Genomic DNA, 25860 nt, shown 5'->3' with positions numbered 1-25860 from the left:
GGGGGGGTTACATTTTTGCTACATCTAAAGTGCATGTTTTTTTTTTAGTTTTTTTTTTTTAAACATAATCTGTTTCTGTAATAAACTTTTCAAGAACCTTCACCTTCTGGTGTTTGTCACGTAAGACACTCTTTTCCTTGTCATTATAAGTTGGTCTTTTCTAGAAGATGCTCATGTAAAATAAATGGTGCTTTTGCTGAGGTTTCAGTAAAACAAGGCTCTTAAATAGGTCATCTCTAACCCTGGAGAATCATTAAGCAACCTACACATTTTCATTGCAGCACTAAATAATTTGCCTGTTAGTCAGGAGGATAAAATCATCTTTATTATTCATGGAAATTATCTTGTTTGTCATTCATCATAACAAAACAACGTCCTCCTACTTTGCACCAACCCAGTAGACATGCAGATGTAAAGGCTGAGATCTGTTCTCTAATTCAAAGCAAAACTAGTTAAAACCCAACAAGTAAACTTCTCCATGAGCTTTTCGTTTGGAGAGTTGGAGGAACGTAAACAACGACTGGAAAAGAAAGCTCGAGGAGATACGGAAAAAAAGGACAGTGAGGAGGAGTAACAACAGGAACAGTGACTGCAGATGAGAATGCATCACATAAAAAAGGACAAAAAAAAAAAAAAAACGTTAATGAAAAGATGAAATTATGAAGAAGATGAGAATGTTTGACAAGGGAAGAAATGAGGTTTGATGTAAAATTATCTGTGTTCAAATCAGGGGACGGATCTGGATAAGCATAAAGCTTTTTTCCGTCGCCCTTTCCGGCATGCAAAAGGACAAAAAAAAAAAACAATGATGTGATTTTGCTCTGAATGTCAAAATGAATTTCTGTGATTGCAACCATGTCGGAAATGAACTGAATAAATAAATAAAAAATAAATAAATTAACAAGTAAAGACAGATAAGAGGGATATGCAGGATCATGACAGACCAAAGCTGGTCCGTCACACTAGAAAGATGAGTAGAAGAGGTTATCCAAACAGATGTTCAGCTCCTCAGATCACGGATCATGAATTGTCCTGGATGTGAGGTGAAAAAGGTTAAAAAAGGCAACTCATCCATGTAATTGCTCGCTATGACTTCTTCTTACTTCCTCAACAGTAAAAAAATGTTTATAGAGGGCAAGGGACGGGCTTTAAAGTCCAGGCAATGCAGCGGAGGTCGTAAATATTGATGTGCACAAAGCTGACACAGGTGATAAAAGACAAACAAACATGTGGGCTTGTAGTGTTTTCCTTGTTCAAAACTATGCAATGATACTGATTAATAAACCTGCCATTGTTAGTCTCTTCTCCTTCTGATTAATCCGCCTGATTTAGTCTGACATGTTGCCATGTTCTACACAGCTGCAGCTTCTTCTATCTTTAAAGTGAAACTGGGGAGAAACCTCAATTTCCATGCAAAGCTGCTTCTTTATGACATCTTTTAATGTGATGACTTATTGTACGAGTGAAGCCTATTCATAAAACAGCCTGTTACTGAAGGTCAGTCATTTATATACGTCTGCATAAATGTGGCACGAGTGCAATCCTGCAGTAATGGCTGAGTCAGATGTTTAGTGATTAATGAAGGAGGGTGGAAGGGAGATTTCATCAGAAGGAAAAGTGTCGGCAATGCAAACTTTACAATATTCAAAAACAGACTTTATGCAAATTTTAATAGAATATCAGATTAAAAATAAATATAACACCTTACAACTGAATTGAAACAAAAATAAGCCATTTCTGATAACATAAACAAAAGCTTGCAGAGCATTTTTTGAGATTATACTCATTTTGATTACTGGTATTCCTTGTTTTTTTTTTTAAAGGGGCAGTACAGGAGTTGGATTTTTCACACCAGGTGACGTCACATCGCGGAAACTCCTCCTCCTGACAATCCTGGCTCCTCCTACCCTATAAGAATGTGAGCTCTAGCCTCTCGAACTACCTCACATCCAAAGCAAACACTGCGGTTTAATATAGAATATTTAGCTACGATGTAGCACCAGGGAGCGGTTCCATTTTTAGTATCCGTTATACCGCCTCGAATCACCTTTGACTTGATCTGACTTGTTTGTGATCCAATGCGAACCTTAAATGCACTATTCCTGTAGTTAGAAGAGGAGAGGAGGAGAAGAAAGCGACTAAGCCGCTTAAGATTTCGGTGAGCGCTGAGACAGACATACAAAAGCCGCTTAAATAGGCATGTGTTTTACTGTAATGTGCAGTTTTTTGGCTAAAAACAATAAGATCACTGATCTCCCTCTCAAGAACGAGGCATGAAGTCTGCGTCTATAGACAAGCCCACTCATGAATCTGCATAAGTAGGCCCCAAAACAGCCTGTTTATAGAAGCGTCATTAAATTGACTTTTCAGAGACTAAAACTCTGAAAACAGGTGAGTTTGGGAAAATAAACCTCAAATATTATGTTGTTGGTGTTCTTAGAACAAATGGAAATGGGTGAAAAATAGCATCATACTGGACCTTTAACAAAAAGAATCATTTCAGAATAATAATCACCTAAATAAGATTTCATTCTTACAGTTTGGTGTTTTCTGACTAATGCAGTCGACACAAAAGAAGGATTCTCCTGACCAGGGTTGGTGTCAACTATATTTATAATTGTGTAATTGGTAATCCATTACAGTCCTGACTATATAGATATATATTTGTAATTGCATTTGCAAAAAATGGTTGCTGTTGTATTCATAATTTAATTGTAATTGAGTTCAGATAATTGACTTTGTAATTGTAACTGGCATGAAAAACTAAGGAACCATGTTAGAGCTCTATGTCTTACACACATGTAGTTAACTGTAGTTAATTATTAAAAATGTTTCAGATAAACTTTTCTTCTCTTAAGGACAATTTTATCATTTAAAAAACTATTTAAATCTAGACGTATGCTAATATTTTAATGGATAAGGAAGCCTCACAAAGTACCCAGGAAATGAGAAACAAATTAGATGATAGATAATATGTTTCAGTGTATTTTACAGCTGATTTAAGACATGAGTCAAACTGACACGTTATCATAAGAAATGCTAACAGAAAGCTAACACAAGAGGAAGGTTCACGTTTTATGGGGTTATTTATTAAAGGCTCAGTAATTGTGATTAATTGTAATTGAACTGTAGCCATTGAGAATGTAATTGTAATTGACTACTGGGGAAAAATAATATTTATCATTTAATCGTAATTGAGTTGTGGATAATGAATGGATGGGTAATTGCAGATGTAATTGTAATTGAGACCAACTCTGCTCCTGACCTGTGATGATGAAATGAACAGTGTGTGATTCAGGTAGTCGACATATGGCGGGGACTTTAGCTTTCACACATAGGACATGATGCTATCATCCAGTGAGAGCCCCACTGTGTATGACAGCATGCAGAGCACCTCTGTGTCTCTGCTGTCACCCTTCATTGAAGCGCACAGTTCTCAGCTGCTCGCCTGACAACACGCACACACACACACACACACACACACACACACACACACACACACACACACACACACACACACGGTCCACAAAACACACCATGGCTGCTCCACACACTTTATTCAGTTGCTGCCACCCATATTACCCCTCTTAACTCCACCCCATTGTGACAACCAATACAGTGGCCTTTTACCGCAGTCTGCATTTCTTTTCATACCCCACCTTTTCTGTTCGAGCCTATTTATCATATTCATCCCACACAATGTAAACACAATTTCTGACTCAGACACACTTCCTACTGCTCTCACTCTCTCTCTCTCTCTCTCTCTGAAATTGTACTTCAGGCTATTTCCTACCTGCAAAAAAAGGACCATGACCCTAGTTTTTTTTTTTTTTGTCGCAGCCCTTATAAAAGTGTTTCTTGCCTATTATACTACATACATTAATGATGAGGCATGGCACACCCTTACGACCACTAACAGCAAGAGCTAGCTTCTAAGAATCAAAGCAGGCTTCTTTTTTCTATGCTGCACATACATTTACGTTACATTTCTATATATTCAAAATATAAACTAAAAATATCTGGCAATATTATAAAACAAGTGTGCCAAACATCCTCTTTAAGCAATGACTCTGATCATGGTACCACAATCATTCACACTTTAAAGGCTTTGAAGAAATTTTGATCCCCATTAAAAACAAAACAGTACAAATGTGTGGGTACTAGGGATGTATCGATTCACTCAACTCCCGATACGATTCGATTTACGAGACTGGGCTCACGATACGATTCTCTCACGATTTATTTTACAAAATGGGACTGTAGACAAATTTTTTTTTTGGGAAAAAAACTAGAAAATACTGTATTATTTTCCTTTTATTTTTCATTGTCAAATGAATTCCTTGATAAACTATTCAAAACAATGCAATTTAACTAAAAATAAATCTTGAATGAAATAAATAAAGGAATAATACAAATGAAAATGAAGCCTATTAATTTAAATTCTGGTTCTATAATAAACAATGCAAAACTGCATAATAGTTCTTTTTCTTTTAAAAGTGTAACTGAAAATGTATTTTGTGCCTTAACAATTGGACTTTAAAAAAAAAAAACGTGATTGCACTGATTTACGTCATATTTGTTTGGACCACAGAGGGCGGTGGTAACACAGTGGTCGGTTGGCATGCAGATATCTTGCAGTGAAGAAGAGAACCTATGCTAGCAGACAGAGCTAGTAGAAAAACGTGACTTTTACAGATATTCAAGTAATATTACAGATATTCTTTCGGTGCTAAATGGGTAATGAATCATCTATAAACATATTTGAGAGTAGAAGGCGGCCAGAAAGAAAGTATTAGCAGACTCCGTCTGCCGCCTACACTTGTAGCGCCATCTGCTGGTTAAAAAAAGTACTGCGATTCAATTTTCAGAAAATCGATATCAACCATGATACCTATGAATCGATTTTTAACTGCCTTACAATTAATCGTTACATCCCTAGTGGGTACCATAATTTTTTTTTGAAGAATCGTGATGAAATGCTCAACGCACATCTGATCTGGATGTTACTCGGTGGGATAACTGAAGAACCAACCAGAAATGAGTCAAATTTAATAAAGATTGGTCATTGACGAACCAAGATGTGAATTTCTGAAATTTACTCAATGATAAGAGATAATGAGGGATTTTTCATTTTTTAAATCAGAATCAGTATATTGATTGTATTACCTCCAAAATGTAATGTAATCTTTCATGGTGTAAAGTCTATCTTGAGTACTTTTGATGTACTCCTGCTAACAAACAAACAAATAAATAAACACCGGAAAATTGCCTCCTTGGCAGATAAGCTAATAAAAATATTTTAAGATGTTTAGTTCCTTACGGTTTATTTGTTTTTTGAAGCTCAGAATAGAATCATGCATCTTCAAGAAGTCAGACAATTTGTTACACAATTCCACAGTATTAATTCTTACTTTCATTTTTCAGAGATTATAAATCTCATAAATAATGGTTTCCTCCTCATTTGATTAGATTGGCATCAAGAGCAAGCACGAATATTATTACTTTTTCCTAGAAACATTATTTCAAGTGTGTTTTGATTGGGTAGGGGGGGGAGTGCCATCGATGCGGTGAAGAGGGCCGAGCGCCAGGCTTCCGGGGGCGGGGAGAGGAGGGCGGTGGAGGTGGCTCCTCCAGTCGCGCCGCGAGCCCAGCCCCGCTTCGCACCCTAGCCCGACCGACCCAGCTCTTAGAGCCAGTTCTTATCCCAAAGTTATGTATACAAATAAAACCTTATAATTAATACATACTTGTTCTAATTTAGGGTTTTTTTTCCCCCTTTTTTTAAAATTGTATATACTTACTTAACCATTTGAAAATGTTGCTTTAGAATAATAACTGTTATGGGGTGCTTAAAAAGCTATATTTTTAGAAAAGCAGAGATCCGTACATTTATTTTTGGACCCCTGTTTGTGCAGATATAATAGTAGACATTTAAATAGACATGTGTCTCTGTGTCAGTGTTTATTACAGTCCAGACAGTCCGTTTGGAGAGTTTGTTGGTATAATAGACAGTTCTAGCCAAAATTTTGAACCATGAGTTAAAACATACATTATGTGTGGTTTTTAGGCTCAAATGGGAGGGAGTTAATTTGTAATCTAGCCTCCCTGCTGTCCTGTCCTGCTGAGCTGCTGTGTTTCCTCAGTGTACACGACTTTTCCCTTTTTCTGGTAATGAGTTTGTATGTAACTGACTTTAATAACAGACACAGCAACATTTTGAGCCACTTTTTCTACTATCAGCAGTCTTTTTATGAACGAGTTAAACTGTTATTAAATAATCGCTACTGCATTCTCACACAAGAGACCTACATATGTATGTTGTGCTGCTATATTTCCCCCCACTCAAACATTTTTTCTTTTCAGACAAATTTGAAATTTTCATTTCGTTCTTAACAACTAATTTGTTGCATCTACATATTTGATTTATAGTCCAGTAACACTTTAAATTTTTAGATACTGTAAAGACTGATATTAAGCTGTCATTATTATGACGCAACACCTGTCATTAACATGAATATGGTGTCATGAAGGCTGTCAAGTGTCGTTTGCTGTCCTAACCCCTAGCTCTAACCCTACCTAACCCCACTAGATCCCTCCGCCTAACCCAAAGAGTGCCAACATGACTCCAAACGTGTCATAATTGAACAAAAGGTGTTAAAATTTAGCAAACAACATTTAATAACATCCTTCGTGACACCTTGCAAATGATGACAGATAACGGCATCATTAGCATAGTTACCCATAGTTCCAAAAAATGCATTAAAAAGGGGCAGTTTTTAATTTTTAACATAATCATTAAAGGACTCTGTATGGCTTTTTATTTAGACATAATGGCATTCAATTCAATTCAATTCAACTTTATTTATAAAGCGCAAAATATAACAAAGTCGTCTCAAAGCGCGATCAAAATATAAAATTTATAATAAGAAGGAAAAAACCCAAGATCCACATGAACAATCTTTTAGCGACAGTAAATGGACTTGAATGGTAAATGGACTTGATTTATATAGCGCTTTATCACCACACTGAAGCAGTCTCAAAGCGCTTTACATATCAGCTCATTCACCCAATCACTCTCACATTCACACACCAGTGGGACAGGTGCCATGCAAGGCGCTAGTCGACCACTGGGAGCAACTTAGGGTTCAGTGTCTTGCCCAAGGACACTTCGACACATAGTCAGGTACTGGGATCGAACCCCCAACCTCTCGATCAGAAGACGACCCTCTACCACCTGAGCCACAGTGGGAAGAAACAACTCCCTGCTAACAGAATTCAAAAGTAGGGGGTTGGTTACAACCCAGCACAACTTTGTCTGACTGGACTTCACCCAATGCAGCCCATTAGAAATCTTAGTTTTTTTAGGGCGTCATTCCTAGTGGTTAGATTAACGCTATTATATGGTATATGCTTTAGCAAATAAGCAGGTTTTGAGTTTAGCCTTAAAGGTGAAGAGAGTAGCAGCCTCCCGTACTAAGACTGGAAGCTGGTTCCAAAGGCGAGAAGCCTGGTACCTGAATGCTCTGCCACCTGTACTACTTTTAGACACTTTAAGAACTTCCAGCTGACCAGTAAACTGAGAACGGAGTGTTCTGCCTGGACGATAGGGCACTAACGGGTGTTTAAGATACGAAGGAGCTTGATTGTGTAGAGCTTTGTATGCTGACAGGAGGATTTTAAACTCTATTCTAGATTTTAGAGGAAGCCAATACTGGAGAAATATGTTCTCTCCTGTTAGTACCTGTTAGTATTCTGGCTGCAGCATTCTGAATTAACTGGAGACTTTTTTGTGAGTTCAGTTTAAGGGAGTTTAAGGGAAATCAGGGAATTATTGTGGTGTGCATGAAACAATTTAGGATGTCAACATCATTACAACGTATGGCCATCCTGAAAGTTGGGAGTTACAATAATCTATTCTAGATGTAACAAATGCATGGATTCATTTTTCAGCATCACTCTGGGCCAAGATATTCCTGATTTTAGAGATATTATGGAAGTGGAATATAGCTGTTCTTGAGATTTGTTTAATATGAGAATTAAAGGATAAGTCAGTATAAAAGATAACACCTAAGTTTTTTTTACTGTGGTGCTGGGTGATTTTTCTCTGAGGTGTTTATACTTTGGCTTTATTTTGGTTAAGGAGAAGTTTACAGCTAATCCAAGATGTGATGTCTTTAAGACAGGCCTGGAGTTTCAATAGCTTATGAGTTTCATCTGATTTCATTGACAAATAGAGCTGTGTATCATCCGCATAGCAATGGAAATTATATTATATTCTCTGATAATGTTACCTAGTAGTATATTGTAAAAAGTATTGGTACTAAAACTGAACCTTGTGGAACTCCATGATTAACTCTGTATGATAAGTCGGATTTAAACCAACCGAGCATCGTTTCTTTAATCCCAACATCACTTTCCAGTCTCTGCAGCAAAAAATAATGATCCACTGTATCGAAGGCTGCACTGAGATCTAAGAGCACCAGAACTGAGACAAACCCTCTAAAAGGCTAAAAGAAGATCATTGGTTACTTTTACTAAGGCAGTCTCTGTGCTGTGATGGGCTCTAAAGCTAGACTGAATGCTCTTGTATAAATTGTTCTATGTAGGTGATCACATAGTTGACCTGCAATGATTTTTTTCAAGAATTTTGGAAACAAAAAGGAGCTTGGCCTATATTGGTCTATAATTGGACAAGTCACTTGGATTAAGGGTAGTTTTTTTAAGGAAAGGTTTGATTACTGTGGTTTTAAAAGCCTGTGGTACATAACTTGTTACTAGAGATGTATTAATCCAGTTCACCATATTAGTGCTAATTAATGGAAAAACATCTTTAAATACTGGAGTTGGACTTGGATCCAAAAGACAGGTTGTTGTTTTAGAAGCACTATTGACGTCAGTTCACATAGACAATTTAAGTGAAATGAATAAAAGCTACATGTTGGAGTTTTTTCAGGAGCTGCTTTGTTTAAGAAATTATTGAGCACTTCTGTGGAGGGGACATTAGCTTTGTTTCTAATTAGAACTTTATCAGTAAAGAAGTTGATGAAGTCATCACTGCTCAGGTTGATAGGAATAGAGGGTTCAACAAAGCTGTGGCTTCTGATGAGCCTAGCTACAGTGTTGAATAAAAAACCAGGATTATTCTTGTTTTCCTCTATTAAAGTTGAGTAATAGGAAGTTCTAGCTTTGCGAAGAGCATTTTTTATCAGCAAACAAACTCTTTCTCCAGCCGATATGAATTTCTATCATGTTTGAAGAGAGCCACTTTCTTTCCAATTTTTGCAATGCCTGTTTTAAACACCAATTCAGAATTATACCAGGGAGGACCCTTTTTATGATATATCGTCTTCTTTTTAAGCGGAGCAACAGCATTGTAGAGAGACACTGAGCCGAGAGATGCAGTGGCAGCATTAACCTCTTTACACAGCTGAGTAGCTTGTATGAAAAAAGGTTTTAAAGGTAACAACTCTTATATTTGAATCATTTTATGTCAACTTTCAGGGGTTTCAGTTGCAACACTGAGCTAAGTACAGCAGTTACACCCAATGTAAGGTGAAGTGGACCGACAGTCATGGCACATTTAGTTTAGTATGGTAGGAAATGGTCAAATGTTAAATGATTAAAGTACTGTGCCCTGAACCCACACCGAGTTGTGTTGAACATTGCGGGAATGGCTCCCTTGTTAGGTTCAAACCCAATTAAAATTGATTCCAATTAGTACAGTGCAGTAAATGCACTGGCAAGTCAACAGGCTTTGCTTCTGTACAACATTTATTTCACTTCACTGAAATACAATTCTTCTTTTTTTTTTCTGTCTCACAAAAATGGTGCACGTTCTTTGTTAGCACAAAGCTGGTACCGGTTCATCTACGCATCACAGGAAACACAACATTCATATTCACACAGGACTCAGAGATGCACAGCTGCAAATAAGTGTCCAAGCTGCTGATCATTCATTGCATTTTAAGGTCCATTCAAACATGCAAAAAAAGAGAAATTTTCATTATTATCTTAAACATTCCAGAAAAGGCTTCACTCAAACCTTGTCTACAAGAGCACAAATCTTTACTTATGCTAGTTTTGAGCAATGAAACCTGTCCAGAAAGAAACAATGATCTGGAAACAAAATCGTTCAATGCTTGTGTGAAGAAAAAAACGTTTCTATGCATTATTAAAAGCTGTTTCACCTCTGAGCAAGTTAACTAATGAGCAGAAAGCACACAAACACTGTGGCATCAACACTGCTTAATGAAAGAAAACACATCTTCACCAGGAGAATTCATTCCTCCATCTCCGATTTGGAACGATAGTTGGGAGACTTTGACAGACCATTATACGCTGTCCATTGCTCTCACTCTCAGTGTGGAGAAAATGAATGCATGCTTGGCTGCTTTTAGAGCTTTAATCCATCTAATGCACCCTGGGCAAAGGAGAGGAATATGGAGGCTGTTATGGTGCACGTGTCTGATAAAGCCTGACTATTGCATCCAAGCAGAACCGCTGACTCTTAAGCTTTTTTAGTTGCAGTTATCATTGCTGTGTAAAACTCGCTGGCAAGAATTAGTCAGGGTGTCCAATATTAGAAAAGCTTATTTTGTGTTGTGATATTGTAATCTGAGTTCTTGTCTATCTTACGTTAGTTAAAACTATTTTACTTTGAATACTTGTCTTTTTAAGTTTTGATTTAATTTCGGCAGTCTTCAGAAAAAAAAAACAACAGAACAAACGACACTCAATTATCAAACTAATCAGCTTATAGCTTATATGTACCTACCCCATCACAAAAAACAAAACAAGCCTCTCTTGATACTATAAAAAAATATGTAATAAGTATTAGGAAACAAATGTTACTAGTTTTACAATACACATTCAATATATATTATTCACAAAGTTTTATATATACAGTTTAAACATGCACATCAAACATACGGTACATACAGATACGTTCACACATTTGCGCACATACGTACGTACACGCATACACATGCATGTACTTGACTTGTACATAAAATTAACGATATACTGTTTAATATTTACTACACCAATTTCATCAATTGAGTTTTAAATACAAAATATAGTGTAGCAATATTTAAATTAACAATATCTATCACAATATGCACCTTTATTATGTTTATTATTGTTCTTGCAACCTTAGTTTGATTTTCTATCCTTTTAACCAGATTTAAGTTTGTAATATTATCATTTTATTCAATTTTACAAGAATGTGTCTCCATTTTATGCACCAAACTCTGAATTACATTCACTTGAGGTACCCGGTGTTGGCTGTGGACTATAACTGTTTGATATTTGATGGATCAGACTTTGATCTGTGGTAATGAGGCGAGATCGATAACTCTGCTCTATCTCAGTCAACCACAGGGTGATAACTGAGCGTGTAGAGAGGAGATGAGGGAGGAACCACATGACAATCAATGTGAGTGTGCAGATAATCGCCAAGATTGCAGGTAATGCTCTGAGGTCTGTCATATTGAGCTCTTCACAGGATCAATATGTGTTGCGTAATGAGCATTTCATTGGACCGATGTGGTGCATTTGGGAACATTTATGTCACAACAGCAAAGAAAAGGCGAGATGAGCCTATTGATGATGTTGTAGCTAACTGGCTCTTTGGAGGCAGCCTGTCAAATTCTCTCCACCACAGACAACAGAAATGTGTAACTTTTTGTGTGCACTTCTTTTAATGTGGACATGGATACTGCAAAGAAACATTTCACAGTTTGCAATTACACACCTTTATGTCTGTCTAGCTGTGAACGTCCCCGCAGTGTGGACTGGTTGAGGTGTCCGGTCCATTCACTACCTCTCTCCCTGAAGCCTGCGGTACTGTCTGAACTAATAGTCACAGCTCTTCTCCTCTGCTCCACTGTGATGGCCGGTGCTTAGCCATGTGTGTGAAGTTTGAGAAAGTGAGCTGATTGCAAAGTAGTGGTGTTATGACAGGAGTGCTGTGTACTGTGTAGAGTTTGTTTATGGGGTGAAGAAAAGCAGGAGAGGGCAGCTGAATACCACGACAGGCATGGTTATGAAACAACTGTGAACACAAAGCATTGTTGTGTTAAAAATATATTTTACGGCTAAAACATGTCCTGTCAGAGCATTTAGGAGTTTTCATGTTCTCCCATTGGTTTTGCAAAAAATATGAGATGTAATTGATTCAAACAATCCTCTTGTTCATCTACTGATAAAGTACAAAATAACTTTTTGTTCTACAAACGGTGTTTTATTGTGATGCAGGCGGCATCTTCACTACTATTATCTGTTTTTTTTTTTCTTCCATATATATTAACTCCTACACCCTTTGTCTGATTTTGACAATTAAGCTATCAAAATGTTTAGATAGTTCGCGGGATTTATGGTTGTGCTTTTATCATTTGTAACTTTTAAATTATTCTCGTGAAACTGCATTGACTTTTCAGCTCCAATCCCATTTTTAGAGTGGACAGCTCTTTAATTGGAGCTGCTCCAGTTTTATCTTAAAACATTTGCAAACAAATTACAAACAATTCAGTCTTTAACATGTTCAGCTGATACGTTCAACCCTATCAATCCTTTTCAACCTTATTTCCAATGTTAAACTATTGCTAGGTTGGCTAATGCTACGTTAGTGCTAACGCTAGCTAATGCTAATGCTTTGCTAACGCAGTACGACGCAAGCCAGCACCTGCATCCTCACTTGCATTTTCTTCAGGAAATGCAAATATTCTAGTTTTAATTATCTTCTTTAAATATACCATAAGAAATAAGAGAACTCAGAGAGTGCAAACCTCTGCCAAACACCAAATATCCTCTTTGCCAGATATTGGCAGTTATCTAATTATGACATCATGGTCATTCACACATTAAAGGCTTGGAAGAAATGTGTATCCCCATTATTAACAATGCAGTAGGTCCAAATGTATGGGTACCCCAATTTTCTTTGGCAAATCACAATGAAATGCGCATCTCAAATAAATAAATGCTGGTAAAAAATATTGGCCTCTAAGCTGCATACAGATGAGGACCACTTTATCTTCAAACCAAGGCAATGATTTGCATGTTCTTCACATAGGTGCAGTCTAAAAATATAAATTTTATCTAACTCACTTTCCCAAAATTGATAGTAGGCTTGATTGCTCTTATTGTCTATCTTTGAAATTTAGCTTACCAATGGTAAACAGTTCAGAATTCAGTTTAAAGTTTGTTCAAACAAATGAAACAAACAAACTTTTCTGGTAAACTTACCAGAAATGGTTACAGATTTTTTTCTATAAAATGTCTGAATGCAAAATCATGAACAAAAAAAGTATTTGTATGTGTGTGATGTGATATCCGGAGTTCCTGAGAAATCTATGTTTATGTATGATTCTTTTGAAATGCAAAAAAATACCCAACTAGTCTTTTACTTTGGTCTACTGCTAGTGGTCATTCATATACGTCAATGTACAGTATATGAGTCCCGCATTCGTCCTATAGACCCCTATACAAATGGAAATTGTGTCGCGATCGTACAGCCAATAGGCTTCAGCTTCCTGTAGCAGAAACTGTCAATCAAAGTGATGTATATAAGTCCCTTCTTCTCTTCTCTTCCCTCCTATAGACCCCTATACAAATGGAAACGATCGCCAAGTGTGCCCAGCCAATAGGCTTTGACTTTGTGTTTTTGAGACTGTCAATCAAAGTGAATTTGGAACTGTGCACGGAGACAAGGCAGCGCGTCACAACAGCAAACAGGTAAATATGATTTTGGCTCTTATCTGACCCACAGACATATACCAATGCGACCCAATGCAACCTTGTTAGGTTCTGCGATGCGTGTGCAAAAAAGTAAATGCGTGGCTTCTGGCAGATTGGCAGAGGCAGGGGGAGGAAGTGAAGCAGTTTAGGGCGATACATTGAGATGTCCGCTTTTTCATTTTCTCTCTCTCTTTTCATCCTCCGGATAACAGCTTTAAGCTAATAATGCACTAAATGCTGAGGCCTTCGGACAAAACTGTTTTCTTCAGAGAGAGGAGATAATTAATCTTAACTTTGTTGCTTTTCCTTTTCGCATGTGTTCATTCAACCCAAAACAGCAAAATTATAAAATATGGCAAAAAACCTGGGGAATGAGTGCTGGTGCCAGGTTTGTCTTTAATCGCCTGTGACGAGAGGGCTTTGCACGTGGGCGGCTTGTGTTCTCAGTCACTCAGATAGCAGGCAGGCAGGTGCTGAGACCTGATATGTTTCTAATCGTTGAGCCTGCTTGTCATTGCTCATTGCGATCCAGAGCACATCACACACATGCATACTTACACACTGGCACATTACACACCTCAGCAATGCAACATTTGAGTGTGATACGAAGGCAGAACAATTAGAGGGAGCAGAGCCTCTTTCAAACACTAAAACCAGCACATTAGTTTAGTTTTACTTTTGGTCTTTAAAACTGGCCCTGAGAACAAGTTTTACTCTCACATTTTTTTTTACAGCTTAAAAAAATTATGAGTGACCTACTGAGTTAGCCTTGATTTATTACTCTGATTACACTTCTAGTGAAAAAAAAAAGGAAAAAAAAAGGAAAAAAAAAAAAATCAAGAATGGCTGGAAAAAATTGTAACCTGAAGCTCTGGTCTTCACTGTTCCTAAGGAAAACCTATTTCATGCCTCAGAAAGACTTTTTATGCTGCATACATGCATGGTTATCTATTTGAGTGTCTGTGTGAGTAAAGGGAATAAAATTAGATCAACAGTCACCAGTGTTTGGAATAACGGCGTTTAAAATAACGGCGTTAGGTAACGGCAGTTCGATGAAAAGTTGGCATTTTTAAGGTGGCGATACAAAAACTACTTTAAATTAATTGTGGTCAAAGGCAAGAATGTTCACATGAAGTGTACATTAAGTACAGGAGCAAAGAATTTGTCGACATCCGTTGTAAGCAACTTGAATTTAATGAAGCACCTCACGACACACGCATCTAAAAAATCTGAAGTCTTTGACATATAGCAACTTTTTTTTTTTTAACTGTAATGCAAATAGTGACATTCCTTGGTAATGAGTTACTTTTATTATAGAGTAATTCAGTTACTAACTCAGTTACTTTTTGGAACAAGTAGTGAGTAACTACAACTAATTACTTTTTAAAGTAACGTTCCCAACACTGGGTGTCACTAAAAAAAGGAAAGATTTTACTGGCTGTAGGCCAGACTGATGATAGAAGGACAGGGTGCTGGAGTTATTCATTTTGTCTGGTTTTCTAGGCTTACTAGTGTTTTATTTATTAAATAAATACATCAATCAATTAATCAAATTGAATCAGGGATCCAATCACAATGTTAAAACTCTCATCCACACCTCTGGGATTCTCAATGGTATTTGATGTACATATTTGTGTTCTTGAGGGGGGAAAACACGCTATGCCTTGCTTTAACATTTGATTCTGGTTGTAATCAATAAAATGTACAAAGGAAAGCACAGGCTGTATAAACAACTGTCCTACCAAATGCAACTCCCCTGATAAACAACTAACTAACTAAGATAATGCCAGGATACCCCGTAACCCTGAAGGGTGTTTTCCACCATGAGCCTTTCCGTTCCTCTACTTCTCTCTCTCAACTCTAGAATAATCTATATTTTCATTATGGCATACCAAAATAGATTAAAAAGCATACAATTCAAAGCAGCCCAGTTATTTCAACATCTCTCTTACTGGCTCCATGCCTCTTAACCCACTTGGGAGGAGTGAGGGTGAGGATATGTGACCATGCCTAGCCCAGAGGGTTATGTCTGATATAATCATAATACCCACTTTTTTCTTCCTACACTGACTAACTAACCGTGGCCCTATCACCTTGAGATGGATTCCACGCATGAGCCTTTCTCACTCTTTAGGCCCTCTCCATGTTTCTCTCCACTTTAGATAAATTCATCCATATTTTCATTATCTGGCTGACTAAAACTGACTAAAATAGATTAAATGGGGCTTCAAACTGATGACATGTTTTACTCTCTTCAGTCTGTGCTCATAAAGGGTGGTAATTTAGTTGCTTCCCTAAAACCTTTAGTGATGCAGTTTCCTCACCTGCTGCGCGGAATTCACTAACATTGCAGCAATGATTAGTGCACGAGCGGAACATGGAGGGTGAACATGAGTGCGCAGAAGTGAAAACAAAAATTTGAAGCAGCAAAATTAGAGATGTTAGTAGAGGAAACAAATAAAAAAATGGATGAATTACAACAGATAGATATTCTTTATTTATCCCACAGTGGAGAAATGCGCATGAATGTGACTGTGAGTGACGGATGGGTGCATGCACGCGGCTGATCGCGTGCGTGGTTGAGACAGTGACCACACACACACAACTGGAGCATTTTTGTCATCTCCGCTGTGTTTTCTGTCCACATTTACTGCAGCGCTGATCTCTGCGTGTGTGTTTGTTTGCTCCCCGCATAAATGTATTTGCATTTCCTCCTCCCATATTTCTGCTCCCCCTGGGAGATTTGCCTACTATACATATTCATTAGGAAGAAACGCAATAAATTAATTGAGGGCGCATTGGGAAGCGTAGAGGCAGCACACTCCTGATTCCCTGGGCTTTGTACTCCTTATTAGTGCATGGAGCGACGTTTGCACACGTTTTAATACCACTAAACCTTTAGTGAATCCGCCTCTGAGTGTCCTGGCGTTGGAAGTGATATGTGATGTGGATAATTCAGCCCAGGTGTGGTGTTTTCACTCGCCAGCCGTTCTCACACAATTCAATAAAAAGTAATTCATATCCAGTAAACATACTAAACCAAGTGAACAAATGCTTTCACTGTTAATATGCTCAATTTCTAAGTGTTTATCCTCCTCACTCCCTGATAATGATCTCACATTTTCTTCTCCTTCTCCCCCGTCTCCTCAGGTTTATAAGCTGATGTCATAATGTTGTGGACTGAACAAAGTTTGTCTCAACAGTAGCATCTTTCTATCTGTGGTTTGTAGTTCAACCAGTCTGTGATACTCTGATGTTCTATCTCTCTATCCTGTTCTGTTCTCCTCTTTCTGTCCACTAACCCCAACCAGTTCCGCAGATGGCTGCCACCTCTGAACCTGGTTCTGCTGGAGGTTTCTTCCTGTTCAAAAGGAGGTTTTCATTTCTATTGTCGCTTACATTTGCTTATGTGGAACTGTTTTGTCATTGAAAACATAACTTTATACTTTGACGAGTGCCATGAAAAGACTTGTTCTATTCGGCGCTATTTGAATAAAGTCAAATTGAATTCAATGAAATTATGCACTATGCAATACTGAGGAAAATATGGGATAACTCCACACTTAGCAACAACCTATCAGAATAGATTGATGTCCAGGTAATAATTTGGACTGAATGATGAATCTTATATTATTTATCAAATATAGTATCAAACATTATCTTAGCGTAAACCACCAGAAACACAGGAGTTTTTTTTAATTTTCTGCTCAATTTCAACACAACTGTATTTCACGTCTCTTTCAAAAACACCCATGGACTCGGTAGGTTGTCATTTACATATACTCTCCATCAGGGATCACCATGGCAACCTCTGTAGCAAAGTGGTTTGATGCATTTCGGGGGAGCAGCCTTAAGCCTCAGGGATGAAGAGATGGTATGACTAAGATAAGAAAGCCCTGAGACTCCATCATCATCATCATCATCATCGTCCTACACTTATCTTAACCACAGTTCTCCTGTCTCAGTCTCTAAGTGTTGCATCTGTCCATGTGTTTACTTCAAAAACATATACAGTCAGGATGAATGTGGGATCCATTAGAATATTACCTGGAGAAGGAGATCTATTATGTACAGCCTTATTATCAAATATAGTATTATACTGACAAAGCAAGGATATTATAGAAAATATGGTAGCTTGGAGCTTATGCAGCTTGATGAGACGTGCATCAATTGTATATAACTGATTGCCTTTGAATTATTTTATTACAAAACAGAAGAAGGCTCGAATTCACAACAATTTAAGAAGATATCATTCACATTTTAAGGGTTTGTTTTCAGTGCAGGAAATATGGTTGTACTGTATATGATATATATGATGGTTATTGAAGTTTTTATAACAGAAATACAAATTCCTAGAATAAATAATCTATAAAATTCTGATTGACCAGAACCACCATTTTTTGTCACTTAATTTGTTACAACACCTGTCCATAGAGTCATACTGTAGTTGTGATACACTTTAGTGAAATGGGTCAAAATAGTGGAATTATTGTGGTGATTGGGTATAATTGCAAAACTGTGATCACAACTTTGCAAATTTATGGTATTTATCTAAAGAGACTTTTACAGTCATCACTTTTTAATACTGAATAGATCTTACACCCAACTAATTAATAATCATTTTTCTCTTTTTTTTTTTTGTTGGACAGCAATTTTTTAATTTCTGCTTAGATGTAAAAAATAATAATCAATGTTTATTTTTAAATCAATAATAAAACCATCAAGGTGAGACTTTTTTTGAACAACAAGCACACAAGAAACTCCTGGATATTATCAGATCAGACTAATAACAGCGATCGTACTGCCTTTTATTTCTTAATCTTCAGATTTGCTTATTAAGCCACACCTTTAGGGCGAACAGTCTTCACTGGGAAAAAAAAAATTACTTCAAGATGAAACTCTTGGAATATATTATGTCCTTATTAGTGGTCCTTGGCTGTAATCACGGTAAGTGGATTGGATTGCTGTGTCACCCAAAGTGTCACAAAAACACACACCGCCAGACGGTGTTGTGACAGCAGACGAGTACCATGCTCACAAGTCCGGAAAAGATCACATCTCCTGGTCTACACATACACATGTAAGACTTGCACACTAACACACAGACAGAAAATAACACAGCATTGCCTTATATAAACATGCTGCATGGGGGTAAATGGAAAACTCAACCATACACCTATTTAAAGCCAAATAAATTCAGAGAACATTCACAGAAAATAAAAAAAAGTGCAAAATAAAATAAATAATTTGAATACTAATATAAATAATAATAGTTTTTTTGACTGATTTGACTGTGTGTGCACCCAGAGATGTTGGTTTCTCACAGTCCACTAAAGACATTCAAGAGTTTCAGCATTTCAGTATAAGAAGCCAGAGATAAGAAAATCCTTTTTTTTTGATGCCAGGAGGGGGTTAATCACCTCATTAGATGCAGGAAACAAATGATTTGTGTCCTGGCAACACGGTGGCTTAGGTGGGACGGGGACATCACAAATGGTCCCAGTGTTTAAATAAGCATAAGCTGCGAGGGTCTGACAGCTTGGAACCACTTCCCACAACGATGAAACGCAGCCCTGTCTTTGATGAGGTCATCTTACTGATGTTGCTTTTAAAGACAGCGAGCCAGGAGCCTGGAGTCTGCACAGCAGGGAGCAGCAGCAGACTTTTATTTTGGCAGTAAGACAATATAAACCTCAAATAGCATTTGTTATTTGATCCATATAAACACTGAATCTGCTCTGCACCCTCTTCAAAAGTGCAGGTGGAGGGGGGAAAAGCTAGATCCATGTGCTAAAAGGCAGCATCACAGAATTACAGAGCATTACACATGTGAATTCAATATCCAAGTAATACAAATAAAAAACAAAACAAAAATGCTATCATTATTGGAAAGAAAAAGGTTAAGAACAATGATTCTTGTCAGGGTATAAAAGAAAAAATGCTGAAAATGTAAGTTACATGTTATATGTCATGACATATACACTACATTTGCATGTATTATTTGGTTTTAATGAGGCTTTTCTGCTGATACTGCTGCTTTTTATCCTCTCCTTTCGTATCCGTACCTCATCTTTTCATTTTTAGTTTTTTTTTTATGCTATTCTTTCCCTCGACCGTGCATCGAGCATTGAGGCATCTGGAGATCAGTAAAACCTAAAAATAGATCTCTGTGGAATTTCAAAGTGAAAGCATCACAAATCACTGGGACGGGGAGACACGGAAAAGCACTGCGCACCCCACCCTCTCCTTGCTTCTATTGCAGCACCTTCGTTAAGATCTAGTCGCAGTTTCTATTCCCACCTGTAGATCACAGAGGATGTTTTTATGTTATATATCCTTGATTTCTCAGGTCCTCTGTGATGTCTATTCACAGTTGCTCAAACCTCAGTGAGGCAGTGAAGGACATTGTCTTTCCTTCAGCAGCCACAGACTACAAAAACATGCCACAAACTTCACAACTGGCATTTTTTATTCTTTCGTCACAGCTAAAAGATAAATGAACTATCAGTCTGTCAGTCCATGTCTTGATATCAGATAAAGGAGCATTCAAGTAGTAATTTGTTTTATATTAAAATATTACATTGATTTATATTATGTAGCACCTTTCACACTTAAGGAGGCTTTACTTATTAGGTTACGTGAAGAGAACTAAACACAATGGTAGTGATTTTATTGCTGTAGTAATTGTATGTGTGTTTTTTAGCTTTTAGGGGGCGGGGTTTGTTTATGTTTCTGTGTGTTTCCACTGTTTGAGGAAACGTACAATTTTTTATTTTTTTTTTAAAAAAAGGAAAACCTAAATATGACAAGGTCTAGCATTGAGCTAAAAAGGTGCAATAAAGAGATTGTAGTTTATTATGAATTCTCCTAAACCTGTTTCCCAGAAAACAACCAAACTGTCGCTGATTTTGCACTTGACCATAGACACTTTCTTTCTCTGCTGTTGCTTTTGAAAAGTTATTACCCTGTACACCTAAAAGTACATTAAACATTTGTCCAAGAAAAAAAAGAGAAAAATATCAACTGGAAATACATGCACCTTAACCCATTAACGAAATCCCATTAACAATAGTTGTCAGTAGAAAATTAGAGCACTCAGAAATCACAAACCAGCACCAAATATCCTCTTTGCCAGTTATTGGTAATTATCTGGATCAGTGATCCTGATCATGATACCATCATTTGCAACATTAAAGGCTTGTAAGACATTTCGAGTAGATTTAAATTTATGGGCAGTTGGGCAACTCATTACATTTTTAAAAAAATTCCAATGAAATGCATAAATCTGGATATGATCAGTCAGAAACTCGGTGGGTTAACTGAGGACTCAACCTGACATACCTGATTCATAATGCTGCGTTCACACCGGATACGTCATAAAATGTTCGCGCATACAAAGTCAATGGATAGACGAGGCTCAGAGGCCGTGCGAGCGCGCTCTCAGTTTTTTGCCATATTCGCACATTCGCAAGAGCTGAAAATATTGAACTCCTGCTACTGTTTCGCATGACAAAAGCCATTCAGAGTCTTTGTTGATGATGACGTCAGGCCGTCAACACGGACCCCGGTCTGTTCACCCTTTCAATCATGGAGTAGAAGCTTTGTGTGACCACCTGGAGCTGCATGACACAACATTCATAACCAGGACCGGACGAGGAAGGATTAGGCATGGAGGAGAATCAGTGAGAAGGTGGTAGTAGCAGGTAAAAGTTATCTTTGTAGTTTTCATCTTTGAAAGTCGGCACTGAGCTAGGATAGCATTAGCCGCTAATCACACTGGCTGTTTTCACTGGTGGTTTATGTTTGTGAGAGGAGAAAAAGGAGCGCAGCTCCTCGCTTCAGCAGGCAGTGAAACGTACCAAGTTGGATGTGGCGCTGGTGGACGGGGCTTCGCTTCAAACACGCAGATGAAGTGAATGGGGAAATTTTTTGATGCTGCAAAACCTGCGAAACGTTTTGTGCGGCAGATGCGTCCGGTGCTGCAGAAGATGCATTTGGTGTGAACGCAGCATAAGAATCGGTTAATTTTCGATATGAATTTTTTCAGAATTGTCAATGATGTGAGAGAGGGATTTATTGTTTTTTAATACTGATCGAGAACCTGCATATTGATCGGGATCCCCTCCAAAATTTAATGGAATCTTTCACGGCGTAAGGTCTATTTTTGATTAAAATGTTGTCAGAATCTGTTGGGTTCTTTTAATGTATTTGTGCCAACAGACAAACAAGCCAACAAATGAACACAGGGGGTATATCACTTCCTTGGAGGAGGTAAGAATTTCTAAAAGTATTAGGCTTTGCTGGGGTTCAAGTCATTGCACCTGAACCAGGCTATAGCTAAGAAAAGTGACAAGAAAAACTGTGCTGCAAAAGTCTGGCATGTCATCATTTTTGGTGAAGTTAAGGTTAGTTAATTAATTTGCATAGTGACATTTAGATTTCTTGTGAAGACCTTTCGGTTCCTTTATTTTGCCTGTAGTTGGGATTGCAGACTGTTCTCATTGCTGCGAAATATCTCTAAAGTTTTTGGAATACGTGAAAGTACATGCATAATGAGCACCAAAGGGATTCTAAATGTTATTCAACATTTACAACATTTTTTTTTACAGCTATTGATTACATTCTCACATGAAATCCCTCACCAATGCTGGTGTGGAAATCAGATTAGTCTGACACCAACACCACCTGATCAGGGAGATCGACCAAATACTTTTCTCTGACGACAGCGAGGATTAGTGAGGTGGTAAAATCCATGGTAGTCTTTGAACACACCGAAGCCTTGACTATGTTGAATCAACAAACATTCAAAGATATGGAATTCAATCATTAGGGGATTAGACTGACACGTTGTGAGCACAACAAACACAGATTAACTTATGCTAATATCACCCTCCAAAAACTGTTTCCTATTCTTTAATGTGAAATGCATTCACTTTAATACACGTTGCCACAATATTGAACCATGGAATTAATACCTTAATGTAAGTAATGTTTGACTGTAGTTATTCAAACATACTGTATATAAATCTTTAAAAAAAAATGTAAAAAAAAAAAAAATGTCTAATGGTATTTGGATTGTCCAATATGCCCACATGATTGTGTATGAGTAAAAAAAACTTCATTACTGTATCGATTGCAGACCTTTTACTCTGGCACCAAATCAATGCAGTTGGCACACACACACACAAACATGCACGCGCACACGCACACACTCCATTAAGTAAAACCTTTTACTCACTATACACGAAAACAAAGGATTCCCACTCTCCCAGATTTCCCTCTGACAGGAGACATCATTGACAACCTCAAAGTAAACATTAAAGGTGAAATATTGGAGGTTTTTTTATATCCTGATCAGGTTTTAGGGAAGGATTTATACCTCAAAAAACGTTAATCACAATTGACTTTGCCTGGGGCTTGTTGTTAATTACTATACCTTTAAAATGACCTTTAAAATGTTTTGTTATTCCAAACAACATTTTTTCGATTTGTCTACTCACAATCTGAAAGCTGACTGGTGAAGAACAGGATCTGTTTCTGACGAGAAACACACATAAGCTCCAGCTCTGCCGTGTCTGTGCCTGTTGAGAGGGATAGAAACCAACAAAATTACAAAACAATTCACCTTAGGTCTTCTTTGAAGGTCATAAAAATAGGACCGCAAGCTGATGTTGAAACGTTTGACGGATATACATTGACATGCATTGAGAATTTAAATCCATCTGTTGGATGTTGTCTGGCTCTGATAAATCATGACATGTAATTAATTCAAAAACAGTTCACTCAACTTTCAAAATAACATTTGCATAACCATGCACCAAAAAGAAAAGGAGACGTGTTTTACATATATTAGCATAAAGCATAGGCTAATAATAACTGTATCAACAACTGTGAAGTTTAGCATTCCTATTTCATTCATTTGAGAACTGGATAATAGATATTATCTTGGTGTCAATGCATTTCAAACCAGAACAATCAACACCATGAGGAGAGACCTCGATCAGTGGCATCTGTCACAGAACCTGATTAGCTATTTGCATTGCATTATAATAGCTGATAAGCGGTGATAATGATGAAGTTGACGATGCTAATGATGACTGAACTTAACAGTAAATATAAATTGATGGGTTTGACCTATTGGCTGCCGATAACAATAACTTTGATCATTCGTTCAATCCTAACAAACAATGCATTTAAACAATTCCTTCTTTGTGATATCAAATAATACTTCATTAAAAATATAGCTATTAGGCAGTTAGCAACTATTAGGATACAAAGGAGTTGTGTAAGAAAAAATAAAAAAATGAATTAATATGAGAATGCTTTTTTCTGAGAGGAAACTGAAAGGATTTGTCATTCAGTTTAACAATGGAGGTAAACTGCATCTGTAGCTACAGCCTAGAACCTACAACCCTTCTGACAGCCACTAAATCCATTCACACGTCACAATAAAAGGAATTATGATGACCAAGGATACAGAGACCATGAACGGAAATAGTGGAACTGCCAACCCTCAAGCTATGTATGAGCTAATGACTTCAGATTGGTCAGTTCATTGATACTACCTTCTGATGTCATCATATCATATCAATATTCTATTTCTATGAAGAAACAAGAGCACTCAGAGACTCCACCAATCGCCAAATATCCTCTTTTCCAAATATTGACAGATAGGTAATTGATCATTCACACTTTAAAGGCTTTGAAGAATTTTTGTCAATGACGATAAGAAATAACAATACAGTAGGTCGAAATGTACCTCCATTTTTTCAAAAACTCATGATGAAATGAGCAATCTGAATCCAACCACAATGAAACTCAATGGGGTAACCAAGGAACCAACCCGACATAACTGAGTCACATTTCACGAAGATCAGTCAGTTACAATGCAAGATATCATTTTATTTTGAAATTTTGCTTATGATTAAAGACAGGGTTTTTTTTTTTTTTTTTTTTAAAAATGATCCAGAATCAATATATTGATCCAGATCTCCAAAAAATCTAATGCAATCCTACAATGCATAAAATCCATCTTTTGTTAAAATTTTGTCAAAATCTGTTTAGTAGTTTTGATGTAAGAAACTATAGGAGTCGGGACTTATATAGGATTTTGAAGACAATTAACCTCACCTCCAAAAAGCCTTTTTAATTGTTCACCAGTTTATCTGATTATTTTGTATTCAGTGATCTGACCTTCTTGACTGTTATTACTTTATACTTGATCATGGGAGAAGGACGCGATGATGAAAGATGGCGTGTATCACAAGGCCTCTGCTGCGTACCAAAAGGATTTACACCAGACTGACATGACATGTTTTCTAATGGCGACATCAAATTGTTGTCTGAGGAGAGTTTGCTGTGTGTTGAACGATTTGCTTTACATAAATGTAGGACAGCGGTGATGGCTGATGCTCTCAACTCATGTTTAAACCTGTCAAACAGATTTATTATGACGATTTGTCTGTTGACGTGTAATTGTCTCCTCACAGCTTGTTTGAGGAAACACTCTTTGTAAAGATTACACATTCTCCGATTCAATATTTCATTGCACTTCGCCAAAACAGGCGCTGAAACACTTGCTGCCCTTATTCACGTTCAAGGAGTAAAAAAAACAACATCTTAACTCCTCTTGTAATTAATTTTGAGATTTATGTCTTTCTAAGGCAGGCCAGCTGCTCTTAGCTTTGATATCTTGCTTCAACCTAAAGAACTTAGAGTACATTTACAATCTGAAAATGTGTCTTTTCAAGCACCCTCAAGCTTTTTGCATCCTCAATGTCAACCCAAACACATGAATCAAATGTGGCACAGTTGGCAGGGATTTGTCACAGATGAAAGGGATCAGTCAGGATTGTTTTTCTAGACGGGGCAGATGTCTTATAAACTATCCACATGCATAGTACTCAGTATTCACACCTCGGGTTTGCAGCTAGCTGAATCATGTCAGGGTCTGCAAATCACTTTATTCTGACTTAGCATGGTAGCTGTTTGTGTCCCTCAACTAATCCAGTTATCTATCTGCAAAAAGCTAAGCTGTTGGCAATAATAGATGTTTGCCTTGGTAATGCTTGATGAGCATTATGTTTTTATTAAGGATCCCCAGTAGCTGGTACCATAGGGTGTACT

At 37.4% G+C, this 25860-nt stretch overlaps 1 protein-coding gene across 3 annotated transcripts in view; it reads right to left on the bottom strand.

Moving 5' to 3' along the window:
* The window catches only part of frmpd3 (FERM and PDZ domain containing 3), a 100978-nt gene that overhangs the window by 31316 nt on the left and 43802 nt on the right, over window positions 1–25860 (bottom strand). For all 3 annotated transcript variants that reach the window (XM_028459833.1, XM_028459826.1, XM_028459827.1), the window contains exon 2: window positions 23235–23315. The gene's annotated coding sequence lies outside the window, so the exon portion shown is untranslated. The remainder of the gene's footprint in view (window positions 1–23234; window positions 23316–25860) is intronic.

Source organism: Gouania willdenowi, chromosome 10 (assembly GCF_900634775.1).
Source record: "Gouania willdenowi chromosome 10, fGouWil2.1, whole genome shotgun sequence".
NCBI classification, from domain to species: domain Eukaryota; kingdom Metazoa; phylum Chordata; class Actinopteri; order Blenniiformes; family Gobiesocidae; genus Gouania; species Gouania willdenowi.
This window is presented reverse-complemented; position numbering and strand designations above follow the sequence as displayed.